This window comes from Ambystoma mexicanum, chromosome 11, assembly GCF_040938575.1.
Source record: "Ambystoma mexicanum isolate Mex_15411 chromosome 11, UKY_AmexF1_1, whole genome shotgun sequence".
NCBI classification, from domain to species: domain Eukaryota; kingdom Metazoa; phylum Chordata; class Amphibia; order Caudata; family Ambystomatidae; genus Ambystoma; species Ambystoma mexicanum.
This window is the reverse complement of record NC_090934.1, coordinates 363,084,222-363,098,626: the sequence shown is the minus strand read 5'-3', so window position 1 is coordinate 363,098,626 and position 14,405 is coordinate 363,084,222.

The window sequence follows — 14,405 nt, the reverse complement described above, 5'->3', positions numbered from 1 at the left end:
CCTTCCTCTCTCTCAGCACCACCTTCAGCACCTACAAAGGGTGTACCACACCCCTGTTCCCCTTCTCGGAAAAACTTTAAGGGTGGTGACCAGCTTCACTTAGCCACCGTTAATGCTTGCTCTGCTCTCAAACATTCTTCTGACATCTGCCTCCTCCTTGTAGACTTTGATCTCGACATCCTCGCTCTCACCAAGATGTGATTCAATGTAAGCTCAGTCACTGCTTTTAACTCCCTTCTCTCTGAAGGCTACAAGATCATCCCAAAGCCTTTTCCCAACCACTCAAGAGGTGGTGTAGCCTTGATCTTCCCTGAGTGGGTCCCTTCTTTTCTCACACCCACCCAGCCCTGCTCCTCCTTTGAAAGCCTGGTCTGCAAGCTTGGCATCTCTCCCACTTCCTCTTTGCACATTGTTACTATCTACAGGTCCCGGGGCCCTATCTCCTCTTTTCTTTCAGAAAAGGCCAATTTCTCCTCCTCTCTCCTGACCTCCACCTCCAATCTCCTTCTCCTGGGTGACATGCACTTAGACTCCTCAGTCAAGGCCTTCACTCTCTTCTGTGACCTCTGCACATCTCTCTCTCTCCCTATTCTCCCCTCCAGCCCTACCCACTCAGCTGGACACACTCTTGATGCCTTCATCCATTCTGATCTCTTGATCTCTATCCCAGTCTCCACCCGCTATCCTGACCTGACCACACTCCCCTTTCTTCCTACCTGGGGCCTCTCGGCCCTTTGCCCGAAACTCTCCCAGCTCTGCCAGTCTTGTTTGTGGACATCCGTCCAATGAAGCGAGTGTCAGTTGCTGGTTTTGTTTCCACCTTCACCACGCTCCTCCTACTTCTGATGCAACTATTGACTCTGCTCTCAGTAATCTAGCTCTCAGTATCACTCACACTCTCAACATTCTTGCCACTATCATGAGGATACATCTGAAATCATCCTTTCAGCAATACACTTGGTATGACTCTGATCTAGCAGCCCTGAAGCTCAAGTGCAGAGCTGGTGAATGGAAGAGGCAGACCTCCAGCTCATCCTCTGATAAACTGGCCTGTTGCCTTCTACAAAGGCAATACTGTCTCTTCATTTGCTCTAAGAATAGGGCACACATCCATGCCCTTGTCTCTGGAGCTTTTGAACAACACAGTGGAACTCTTTAAAATCTGCAAAGAACTAGCCAATACATCTGAAGTCTCTACCGTACCTCTTCATTCCCAGGCCCTCTGCAATGCACTGGCCACCCACACCACTGCTAAAACTCAGGATATCCTGAGCTCTCGCTCAGCATCCCCTTCCACCTCCCCTCCCCTGCCGCTTTTGGCCCCTCATCCTCCCTCATCCATGCTTTTGTCCTTTTTTTGTTTTCTCCTATCACACCGGATGAGGACACTAGAGGTGTCTTCTCTAAGAAGGTCTCTTCCAAACAGGGGCCCTCCTGTTTTCCAGAACTATGGAGGACAATATCGGCTCCCTTGCTCCTGCACTTGCAGATTTCTGCAATCACTCACTTGCCACTGGGTCTTTTACCTCTTCCATCAAGCACTCTCCTGTGCAGCGCCTCCTGAAAAAGCCTTTGGCTGACCCCTCATGTCTGGATAACTACGGCCCCATCTCTCCCACTCCCTTCCTTCGGAAACTCCTGGAGAAGTTGGTCTTCCACCACCTGACCCAGCATACTGAGCTTGTTGGTTGCCAGCATGACCATCAATCTGGATTTAGAGAATTCAGAGGCACAGAAACTGCTCTCCTCAGCACTGTGAACAATTGCTTGCATCTCTTGACTCCAACGCATTACTGTTCTCATTCTACTTGATTTCTCCTCTGCTGTGTCATGGTTAACCACTCAATCCCCTTAACACAGTTTCTTGATACCCTTGGTATCTCGGAGCGGGCACTGGACTGGCTGACCTTCTTCCTCACCGACTGACCCTCCCAGGTTATACTGGGGTCTTTCTCCTCTCCCATTTCTATCTTCACCTGTTTCATTCCCCAGGGCTCTAACCTTTAGCCCTGGCTCTTTAACATCTCTCTCACTCCTCTCGCTCCCCATACCTCCACTTTCTCACCACACATCCAGTGTTATGCTGATGACATGCAACTCTTCTTCATACTACCCTCTACATCTCTTCTTACCTCCTCTGTCATTCATGACTTCCTCTCTGCTATCCATTTGTGGTGTACCTCCAATGACCTCTGTCTCAATGCCAGCAAGAATGAGCTTCTTCCTATCAGGGCTCCTGTTCCCTCTTTTCTCCCCTTAATGTGGCCACCCTCAATGGGCTCTCCCACCTCTCCTTCCTCGTAGACCAGAAACCTCAGAAGTTATCTTCAATTCCTCTCTCTCCTTCAATCCTCACATCTTGTACCTTCGCAAAAAGGCCCATTTTCAACTCTACCTCCTCAAGGGCATCCTCCCTTTCCACCATAGAATGAATGTCACCAGAGCTCTTGTACTCACCAGGCTGGACTACTGCAACAGCCTCTTCCTTAATTTACCTTCTAGTTCTATTTGCCCCATCCAGCTAATCCAGAATTGGGCTGCAAGACTTATCCTTGGCCTTAGCCCAGGGACTGTTTCTCTCTGGCACTAAAATCTCCCCACTGGCTTCCTGTTGCTGCAAGAATCAGATTTAAATACCTCTGCATCATTCATAAGGCTGTCTAGGGCCAGGGACCACGCTATCTGCAACTTGCTCTCACCAAATACCCTCCATCCAGTTCCCTCTGATCCTCGGGCTCCAACTCTCTGCTTCTCAAGCACTTCTCCAAGCAGAGAGTGGGAAGCCATTCCATCTCCTCATCTGGCTCCCTTTTCTGGAAGAGCCTCCCCCTTTACCCTCTGGCTTGAGCCGGATCTCCTAAAGTTCTGCAAGCACCTCAACACTTTCCTGTTTTCCTCCTTCTTCTGTCTCTCCCTCCTGTGCTGAACCCCACAGTAGCTGTGATCGGTGGCCTGAGCCCTTATGTGTCCTTCTGTGTCCTGGACTTCTGTCTGTTCACACGCAGCATCTGCCCTCCCCCTGCACTTGCCTTAGGGCATCACTCGGCCTGTACCACCTCAAAGGCCTGCACTTATTGACGGGCTGGTGACCCATCTTCCATAGAGTGGTCACTTCCTGGCACTTACCTGTTGCCTTAGCAACCAGCTCTCGCACTTACCTGTTGCCTTGGAACTACCTCCCTGGCACTTCACTCCTCTGTGGATCTTGTGGACCCTCATGCACTTATCCCCTTCCCCTATCCCTTCTCTCTGTCTGCACTTGTTCAATCCAAATGTTTACAAAGGCTAGTTGGACCACTTTTTCTGTATTTGGCGTATTCCATTGTCTTATGTTTCCCTTGTTCCCTTTCCTTTGCCCCGTGGGTGCTTTGAACCACCATTTTATTGATATATGTTTCTTAAAAATGCCCAGTAAAATAAAATAAATTATTAAATGGCACTGCATCGTGTGTCGTGTTCTGTGCTGTTACACTCGCATATACCGCTTGTTTCCAAATGGCATCAGCTCCCTACCATGGGATAGCTGCTAGCAGGCCTTTTACCCCACCACTAATGTCATTCCTGCTGTCATTCTTTCTAACTCATGAATCCATTTACCTGCTCCTGAAGTTAAAGTAGGTAACTTGCATTTCAAATTATCTTTATCCATTTGCGCCCACAGTATATATTGTGGTCACCCTCCCCCTTTCTCTAATATCGTGAATTGTGTAAATCCTGTTCTACAATCATATCCACCCATTCTTCTTGTTTTCCAAGTGGGGCTAGTTTTGCCCACTCATCTTCATCCTGGTAATGCCATTAATCTATTTACATAAGTAAGGGACATATCCCCTAAGCTGTGCGACTGTCCTTGTGGTCGTTTGGGATATGATATAGGTGCTGGTGTTTTCCCTTCCAGTTCGCCTAAATCCGACCACTTTACCCCTCTTTCTATGTTTGTGTCTTTTGTCATGCCACATGCGCCCTCTCCTTGCGCTCTCTCGTTTTGTTCCCTTTCTTTGTCTGATATCATTATAGCCCAGCTTGTATGACTGTTATCCCTTTCCTCGTCATCCAGATCTAGTCTACTTAGGGCGAGTGTTCTATGCTCATTATGTCATCCGATTTATCTCTTGTTTCTCTCAGTGGAGATTCTTTGATACTCCCTCTGGTCTTGTTACCATCTTTTTTCCTCATCTGCCTATATAATTCCCCAATCCTTTTCCCTATGCCTTCTGCCTCATGCTCATCAGCCCATGTCAGTGCTCTAGGTATGTCGTGCAGCTCCCTGTTCAGCTGTTGCAACCTTCTTTCTTCCTCCCATCGTTCTTGTTCTTCAACTCATAAACAACAACCTTGACAACCTTGAACTTCTCTTCCTCAGTGAGACCTGACTCAATGCATCATCGGGCCCAGCCCTCACACTTGCCATTCCAAATGGTTACCTGATCTACAGGCAAGACCGCTCCTCTCAGAGAGGTAGCTGTTATCGCCAAAGAAAACCTCACTATCAGAGAAATTCAAGGGGACCTTGGCCATCACGCTGATTATCTTCGGCTCAAGCTAAAACTCTCCCTTAATTGCACTATGTTCTTCCACCTGGTATACCACCCCCCTGGGCCGGCCACTGATTTCCAAGATGCCCTGACCTATTCACTCTCGGACAACCTAAAGAAATCCTCTAAAGTCCTACTCCTAGGCGACCTCAACATGGGGCTAAATGACTCCAATGACTCCCACACCTCTGCCCTCAGGAAAGCACTTCACACCTTTGGGTTCTCACAAGCCATTTCAGATCTTACCCACGCTAAAGGCTGTACACTAGACTGGGTCTCTTACCATACCTGCACCATCCTAGTTAAGGAGATCATGCCGGTTCCATGATCCAACCACTTGTGCATCCGATTTGACATCTCCACATCTACTGGGCCCCCTAAACCGACTATCCCTCTCCCTGCTACATTAACCAGGATCTCCCGCCAGCTTACGAAGGAGAAGCTCACCCAACAGCTCCAGGTTCCTGCCTTGTGCCCCCCTTCTCCAATTACCCTGAGGTTGTTGCCAACACCTTCAAGACTACCATCATGAAGGCTATTGATGCTGTAGCTGTAGCTCCCCTCACCCTCAAAAAAGCCAAGAAAGTTAAACACGCCAACACATGGTATACCCAAGATCTATCTCTACTAAGATCTAAAAAAGGGTGGTACTAAATGCCTGGAAAAACAAACCTAATGACTCCACCAAAGCTGCATCATTCAAGGCCATGTCCATTGAATATAAAACCGCCATCATCAAAGCTAAAGCCTCCTCTTTCAACTCCAGAATAATTAATGCTAAGTCCTGCACCAAAGACATCTTCTCCAATTTCAGAGACCTAGAGACTCCTGCCTCTCCACCCCCACCCTCTTAAAAGACAGAGTCTGGTGCAACTCTATTCAATCAGCCATGCTGACTAAGCTTGACACACTACAAAGGAAGATCCTTGCACACCAACAGGCCTTATCCAACCTGATAGCAAAGAACCATCACTGTTCATCTCCCACCACTAACAACCCACCTTCCCCCATCTTTGATTTCAAAGACATGACTGTAGCAAAAGTCACCATCCTCCTTAATTCCATTAAACCCTCCATTTGCAAAGGGGATGCATGCCCAGCTCAGATCATCAAGGACTGTGCCCCCTCCCTTACCCCCTTCATTACCGCCTTTGTTAATGCCTCATTCCAATCTGGCCATGTCCCTACTGGCCTTAAGGAAGACTGGGTTCGCCCACTCCTAAAAAAGCCGTCCATAGACCCCTTGATCCCGGCCAACTACAGGCTCATCATCACTGTCCCAAGACTTGACAAGGCAGCTCAAGTTCAAGTACAAAAAGTCCTGGAGGACAACCACCTTCTGGGTCTCCGGCAATCAGGGTTCTGCCCGAGGCATTGCATCGAAACCGCCCTTCTTTATCTCAAAAACCAGATGGATGACATAAGAGATGCCGGCAAACTGGCACTACTTCTCCTTTTAGACCTCTCCACTGTCTTTGATTTGGTTGACCATAAGACCCTCTGCCACCACCTCTCCACTGCAGCTAATTTCTCCCCCTGTGCTTGTAAAAGGATCACCTCCTTCCTGCAAGAAAGAGCAATGAAGGTCTTCTCAGACATTGCATCAGCCGACCCAAGCACAAGGTTCATGCATCGCACCTACCCTCTACAACCTCTTCACAAGGGCCCTGTTCAAAATACTTGAGGCACTGGGCATATCATACACAAATTATGCAGATGACACCCAAGTGGTTATCCCCCTCACGGGCGATTACTTGTCTGATCTGAACACCTTCGACACCATCTACTCAACGATCCAATCATGGATGGCGGAAAACTGGTTATGTCTCAACAGCGAGAAAACCAAACTTCTGCTGATTGGATCCCCCTCTACCCTGGGTAATCTGGACAAGCGTTACAGCTCATTCATCATAGGCAACATCCCCATTAGTGTCTCCACAGCAGTCAAGATCTTGGGTGTCTACCTTGATCCCAACCTTACCATGTCTAGGCAGGTCAATGCCATTGCATCAACCTCAGCCTACCACTCCAAATTCCTTGATGCAGTAAGACCCTTCCTATCGCAACAAAATTGCGTCACCATCGCCAGAGCAATAATAGGCTCAAAACTGGACTATTGCAACACCCTTCTCATAGGTACTTCCTGTAAAAATCTTGCTAAACTCCAGTTGGTCCAAAATAATGCCCTCAGGGCAGCCATGGGCGTATCTCGCAGGGACCACATATCTGGGCTCAGAAGACAGGTCCACTAGGTACCCATTAAAGAAAGAATTATCTTCAAAACTCTTGCCCTGACTCACAAGTGCCTTCATGACCTAGCTCCCCCTTATCTTGCCAACAGGTTTTCCAAACCTTCTGCTGCCAGACCCTCCAGGTCTGCATACTACAACACGTTAATCGTACCCAGGACACGTAGAGTACGTGCTGGTGGTTCTAGCTTCCCTGCTGTGGCTGCCACCACCTGGAATGCCCTTCCACCGCACATTAGACAAATTGACTCCCGTGCTTCTTTCTGCAAAGCCATTAAAACCTGCCTGTTTGTGTAACTTGCCTGTACCTCTTGTCACTCTTGTGTGTTTGTGGCTAAGTATCTATCTATCTATCTATCTATCTATCTATCTATCTATCTATCTATCTATCTATCTATCTATCTATCTATCTATCTATCTGTGTAATGATCATGTACCGTAATTTTCAAGTGTCCTTGGGCGGCTTAACTGTAACCCTTTAAGTAAGCCTTCTTATTCTTCAAGTCCTCAGCGCCTCAATGCCCGTGGGCTGTGATGCACTTTACAAATACAAATAAATAACATAAAATAAACTGGTATTAAGCATCTATTAACAATGTGATATATTTCATATTCCTGTTGTTCTCTACTCCATCTCATTTCCTTTTATTTTTCTGCTTCCTGCCTTCTCATCTCCCTGTTCTCTTCCTCTTATCAACTTCTCTGCAGCCTTCTTTCTTTCAATGTTTGTGCTTCTATTTCCCCATGTTACTTCTCCTCCCCATCTTTTCTCTCTCTCTCTTTTTCCTGCTCTTCATAATGTCTTTGTTCTTCTTTTTGCTTCCTCTCCTTTTCCTTTGTATGCCCTTGCTTGTTCCGTGTCCTTTCTGTCCCATTCCTCCCTTTCCTCTCTCTGTTTAACATCATCAATACCTTTTCTGTCTAATTTGAGTAATATGTGTCCTCCAACCCACTCATTCTTTACAATTGCCACTTCACTTACTTTATTTTCCTCTCCTTCTTGTCTCTTTGTCTCTTTATTATCTCCGTCAGTCTGTCCCTTCTCTCATGCTGCTCATATTTACTATGTCCAGACATATGTTTGTATTCTTTAATCTTACTTTCTTCGGTACTATCTTCACTACTATAAGCGGGGGGTGCATATATCAGATTAATATACCCTGCTGCTGCTTTCAACTCCTTTAGAGGATGAAATCCCTGTTTCTCAGTGGTTGTACCCCTATCTTCAGAAGGATAAAGAGGGTCCAAGAGTGTTGTGCTGATTATGCATTCACTCCTTCTCGGGTGTGTCTTCTTTCTCGCTCTAATACATTTTCCATAGTTATAAAATGGGTAACATTTCTTTGTAACTTTTTCCCTGTATACACAGCATGCAAGTATGTTGTCATATGTTACAAAACTGTTCTTGATAGGGAACCCTCTTGAGCCAAGGCATGAACATTTTGTCTGCCGTGCATATTTCCCATTAAGCATGATATTTACTAATCTTAGGTGTGTACCTCAGTAATATTTTGCACAAGTGTAGAAGAGGAGTGTCCTCCATGATGAAAAGTTGTTTTTAACTGTCAATACTTACTGGATCTTTGTTTTGCTATTAATTTAATTAATTAATATTATATCAATGTTATTATTTCCTTTTTCCACAATACTTCATGCACCACAACAATGAATTCAGGCAAACACCATCAAATGGGGCCCATTTCTCAAAAATGATTCTTCAAACTATTTTCAAGCCTTTACAGTAATAGTCTCTTGCTTCTTTGTTACAGTTCTATCAAGTATCTGTGGTTTATCATTGACAATCTAAGTATCTTATTTTGCTATATTTCTTCCCTCAACTGTTAACCTCCCTTTGATTGGCACCAATTGCTTGTTTTTAGGATCTAATAAACAGTCAAATTATTACTATCATTTTATAGTTCAAATCTACAACCTAAATTATCACGACTAATAAAACATTTGTATTTTTTAAACAAATCAAATTCTTACACTGACATATTCAGAACCCCAAACAACAATGTGCACAACAATTTCTATGATCGTCTTTTTGACTCTCGTGTAAAAATATCTCATCTCCATTTTACCCCATTTTGGAGTGTGAACTGCATCCATTTTTGGCCTTGCCACAGGAATCCTGTCTCTTAATACCCCATTTTGGAGTCTGATGCGTTCCCTTCTATCTCCTTGAGAATAGGCATTGAGGTATACTTTCTCTCTTAAACAAATCCTGTTACATTTCCACGCTATGTATATCTACACATGCAATACAATACCTCCCCTTTTTTGCCACTTTCGATGTTCTATATACATTTGTTGCTCAGTTCAAGCCATTGGTATCGACTCTTCCCCAATCAACCACTTTGCCTTCAGTTTGCCAGGTGCTTGTGGGGACCGAACAGGAATTTCTTCAAAGAGGCAACTGCCGATCATCTCGATTTACGGGTGTGATTCTTCCACTCTCCACAGGAAACTCAGTGATCTTCCGACTGATGGTGGAAGATATCAATAATCCCAGAGTCTGGATCTGAACCATCCTCTGCTACCAGATGTGCAATAGCACCTAAAGCACCTAGATCATTCCAAGTGCTGAATGGGATTACAACCATAAATTATCTCAGGCACAAATAACCGGAGAGACTCAAGGAATATGGCAAAATACTATTTTATTATCAGTTCAATAAAGTAGGGAAATCTGCTGAACAAACAGATTGTAGCTCACACACTCTCAATGCATTTCCGTTGCACAAAAGGTTTCATACCTCCACATACGTCAGCTATGACATTATCCTCCGATCATCCACCTCCAACTCTCTAAGGGTCAGATGCTTCTCTAAGCAGAGAGTTGGGGCAGATCTATCTCCTCGGCTGGGGCCTCCCTCTGGAACAGTCTCCCTGCCTCTCTCAAACTTGAGCAGAACCACATCTGGTTCTGGAAGCAGCTCAAGACTTACCTTTTTGCTTCTGCTTTCTCTCTTCCTCTCCCTTGTTGATGTACCTGACTGCTCCATGCACTGGTCACCAGGTAACCATCTGAACTCGAGTCCTGTATGTGTAGTTAGCCTTGCACTGCCTCCAGGCTCCCCAGCACCTAAGAGTCTGTATCTGCAACCCTACAGTCCCTTTTCTCTGCTCTTATGAGCGACCCACTGGCTGCACTTGTGAGTTAACTGCACTTCCCCTTCCCCTCCCCCTGGCACTTTTCCCTGTCCCTCTTCCCCACACTTGCACTATCTGAATGACAGAAGGCCTAGTAAGATCGTTATGTTGTCCTCCCTTTGTTCCCCCCTCCTTGTCTTGTTGCACCTAGAAACACTTATGTACAGGCGCTTTATAAATGCCACATCATATCATATATCCTATGTAGCTAACAGCAAAAACCTACTAAGTGGAGGGATTGGTTAGGGGGAAACATATACATATAGTTTGTATGAATGTTAGTTTCATCATTGGCTGGGCCTTATATGTTAGGCACACCTTGAACTACCTCTATGTAAAATTTAGATGATAACGTAATAACAGCAACAGATAGGCCCATGAAACAATGAATAGTCCACCATTACATCGACCCTCATGATTGTTTTTTCTCTTACCAACCCTGGACATTCAGCTCGTTAGCAGCATGCAATTAACAAAACCTAGGTGCAAGGGAACAACATCAGACAACAGCCTTTCTTAGCTAATTAGCCTACCATCTCTCATCATGTAGGTGCTAAGCCAAGGCTTCTTCTTTGTAGTTGTAATTGCTGACTGTTCTCTTCCTTTGAACTTTAAAGGTAGTGAAGGCACATTGCTCTCTTCGTCTGGAGCTTTATGAATAGGCCTTGTTTTCTAGTCCTATACCACGTGTCAGGACGCCATGATTTTGTCCATTCTGTCTTTTGTTTGATTCAATAATGTTGGGTGCTATTACTCTTATTGGCCTTTGGAGACTTGGTTGCTCCATTCTGCATGTACTTTCTGCATTTTTAATTGTACAATACTTGGCACTGGCAACTGTTCACTCCTTACTTAATCTAAGATAAAAATGTCCTGCGTGTGCAGCTTATCCTCTTTGACTCCTATCAATCCTTGCAATGGCTTCTTGCTTTGGCATCCTTGATAGTGAGCCAACCAAATATCCTTTGTTCTTGCACAAATCTGTATTCCTGTGCCTGTGAGCTCTGCAGGTTTAGTTTCCCTTCTTGAGGTTTCTTACTTACTTTTATACGATGCCGATGTCCATTTTCTCAACATGACTGCTTTACTAGTGTTGTATTTTCTACTTTAGCAAGCTTCTACATTGTTTTATCTACCTTGCATTTTGGCGTATGTACATCGATTACATCTCTTAGCACTTACCTTCTTTGTGTATATGATTTTTTTCATTTTCATATATGTTTACTTTGTTGCTTCAATTACATCTTCATTCTTTTATAAATACATACATCAGGTTTAGTGTCCACATATCTTCTCTCTTTAGTAGCCTCACTTTATATCTGTCAGACTATACTTATAGTTCTTCTATATCACTGGTGTTGGCAGGCACATGTCTACTGCAACAGTTCAAGGGTACATTTGGTACAGTTGCCTGAGCGAGTGGGTTTTTGGTAAGAAACACGTTCACCTGGGCCCTGGAATACTGGTAATATTGGTTGTGACTTGACTTAAATTGTCAAGCAAATTAGGAGTCTTGTCACTTGTTTCTAGTATAACAGTGGTTTATTACACACTTAAAGCTGACACGTGTTTTGACCCGACATTGATCTTTCTCAAGGCGTGTGTGTTATATGTGTTAATGTTGCTGTGGGTGTGAGCTCTTGAGTAAGGTCTGAAGGGGGAAAACCTATGGAAAGGGTTTTCAGACTTTCTACTGTTAAACCGAAAGTGAGACAAAACTTGACTGCTGGAAATGATGAGGGTCATGGTATGATGACCGGTAAAATAATTCAGGACCAGGAGATCGGTGTTCCCCCAGGCAACTGGGAATGGCCTAGTAGGAGGCTCTAAAAGCAAAGTGTGGTTTTTAATTCCAGGGATTCTCACTGACGTTTTTCAAAAACTTGACAAAAACAATGTGTTGCTTTAGAGTTGGAACACAGGGTTTATAGAAGCTTTGTTATGAGTAATGACATTTTTGGTGCCTATGACCTAATCTTGTTGCAGGAAATGTGGTTGCTTACAGATTTTAAATTTGATGGATCATAATTGGACAATCAGCGATAAGGGGATTGACCGGCCGACCATCCAGAGGACTTATTGTTGCCTCTCAAATTGCTAAAATAACCACAATGATGAAATTGACAGGCACTCACTATAGAATCCTGGCAACACGCTTGGGTCTCCTACTTATTAGTACCCCGGCGAGAGACAATCTGAATGCAACAAGCATTCTGATTGACTCTCGCCAGGTCCCTACCCGGCCGGGAATCCCTCCGTCGGGATTCCACGGCCTTTGTCCCCGGCGGGGGGCGTGGCAGCCCCTCAGCCAATGAGGAGGCTCGAAGCGGGGCTATCCCCGCTCCGAGCCTCCCCGCGGCTGAGAGGCTGCCTTCGCCCCCTGCCAGGGACTCGGGTAAGTCTTGTTTAATTTTTTTTATTTTTCCCTTCCCTTCCCTCCCCTCCCTTCCACCTGCCCCCCCAACTTACCTTCTTGATCCTGCGTCCCCGGCGGGGGACGAGGGAAGCCTCCAGCCGTGTGGAGACCCAGAGCACGGCCATCCCCGCTCTGCACCTCCACACGGCTCTGGGCTTCCCTCGTCCACCGCCGGGGACGCAGGTAGTTTTTTTTTTTTTTCCCCGTCCCACTTCAGCCTCCCAACCCCACTTACCTTTTTTTTATCCTTTTTCGGGAGCGGACACCATGGAAAGGGAAAATTGACTCTGTTTTCCCTTTCCATGGCGGCGGCCATTTTCTTGGTGTTTTTTTTTTCTGTCCCAAAACACTGCAGCATTGAAACACTGCAGCGTTGAAACGCTGCAGCGTTTCGGGACAGAAAAAAATTGCTTTTAGTACCTTTTAGTGCAAATTTTGTGGCCCGGGATACTGATAGCAATAGAACCTGAGCGGCAGGGGCATGACCGACTCAGGTAATGCCCCGGGGCCCATAGGTACGGACCCATAATTGGACAATCGGCGATAAGGGGATTGACCGGCCGACCATCCATAGGACTTATTGTTGCCTCTCAAATTGCTAAAATAACCACAATGATGAAATTGACAGGCACTCACTATGGAATCCTGGCAACACGCTTGGGTCTCCTACTTAATAGAACATTGAAGAGCATGATTGTACTCAACTTGTATTATAGCCCCTGCTGCTCCAAGCTGGATGAATACTTGGATACAATTGTATTTTCTTCATTGTGTTACAGTCAGTTATTTGACTTTTCACATAATACAAAACACTTCAGGTTATAAACAATTCATTTAAACAGAAAAACAGAAAAAGAAACAAAAATAAACATAAAATGAAGATTTGAACTTCAGACCAACCTGTCCCCAGGGCTTCTCATAATACAGTTCAAGCATTTTATGCACCTTTATAAGTTCAATGGATAAAAAGACTTCATGCCCAGAGGAAAATCGATACCAGAAATCTCTTGTCTCTAAGCATTGCTGGTTACTCACAAATCACATACACGACTGTGTTATCAGGCCTCTTGGCCCCAGACATTCAATCAGAGTATGGAAGTCGGATTGTCGTATGTTCAATTTGATTATCAGACAGAAATCTATTATTGGTCTTACCCTCGATCTATTTGACAGGATTTCTCTGGTTGTTAGTAGGTTTAACTGGAACTTCATCAGAGCATCTTTCCATCTGCTATCCGGAAACATTTTCAGATACCTTGGGAGAGCCACCAGAGATTTATTCAAGATTAAATGGTTGTAATGGCACTTAAGCCACGTCTTCACCTCAATGGGACTTATCCAGTCCATTTAATTTAGGGTTTGCTCACATTTGATCGCATTATTCTTTAAATCATCCACTGTTATAGAAATGCTTCCCAAAATAGAGGACGCTTTTTCAGTTAATCTTTTCATAAAGATATATTTTTATTTTTTTATTTTTTTTATTTTGTTATAGCTGAATAAAATCAACTTTTCAAAATTACATGATAATTCCATAAAAAGGTCCCAATACATGGTTAGCATACACTTAAGGACATAAAGTAGAGAAAGCTGAACGACAACAAATACCACAATTTGCAAAATAATACAATTACTTCAGCACGAGTTACCTTATTAAGAACAATCTCAAGAGATAGAAAACCACATCAACTCATGTACATTCAACCAATTATTAATATGACTGTTCATAAAAAAAATTCACAAGGTAATATAAATTCTAGAAAGTGCACCAGTGCCTTTATAACCGAGAATCTGGTACTGTTGATTAAAGAACTCCATATCTCCAAATCGTCCCATTGCATGTGCACATTTAGCAGATTCGTAAAATGTTTTGCCCGTATGTCTTCCAAAGCGTGGCATGCAACTATCACGTGTTGTAAAGTCTCTTTGACACTGTGACGATTACAAAACCGACAAAAGTTTAGTTCAGGAGGAATAGTCTTCCGCCTCACCAACACTTCTCTCGTAGACCACAAGTTCATTCTCAAACGCAAGAACTTGGACCGAATT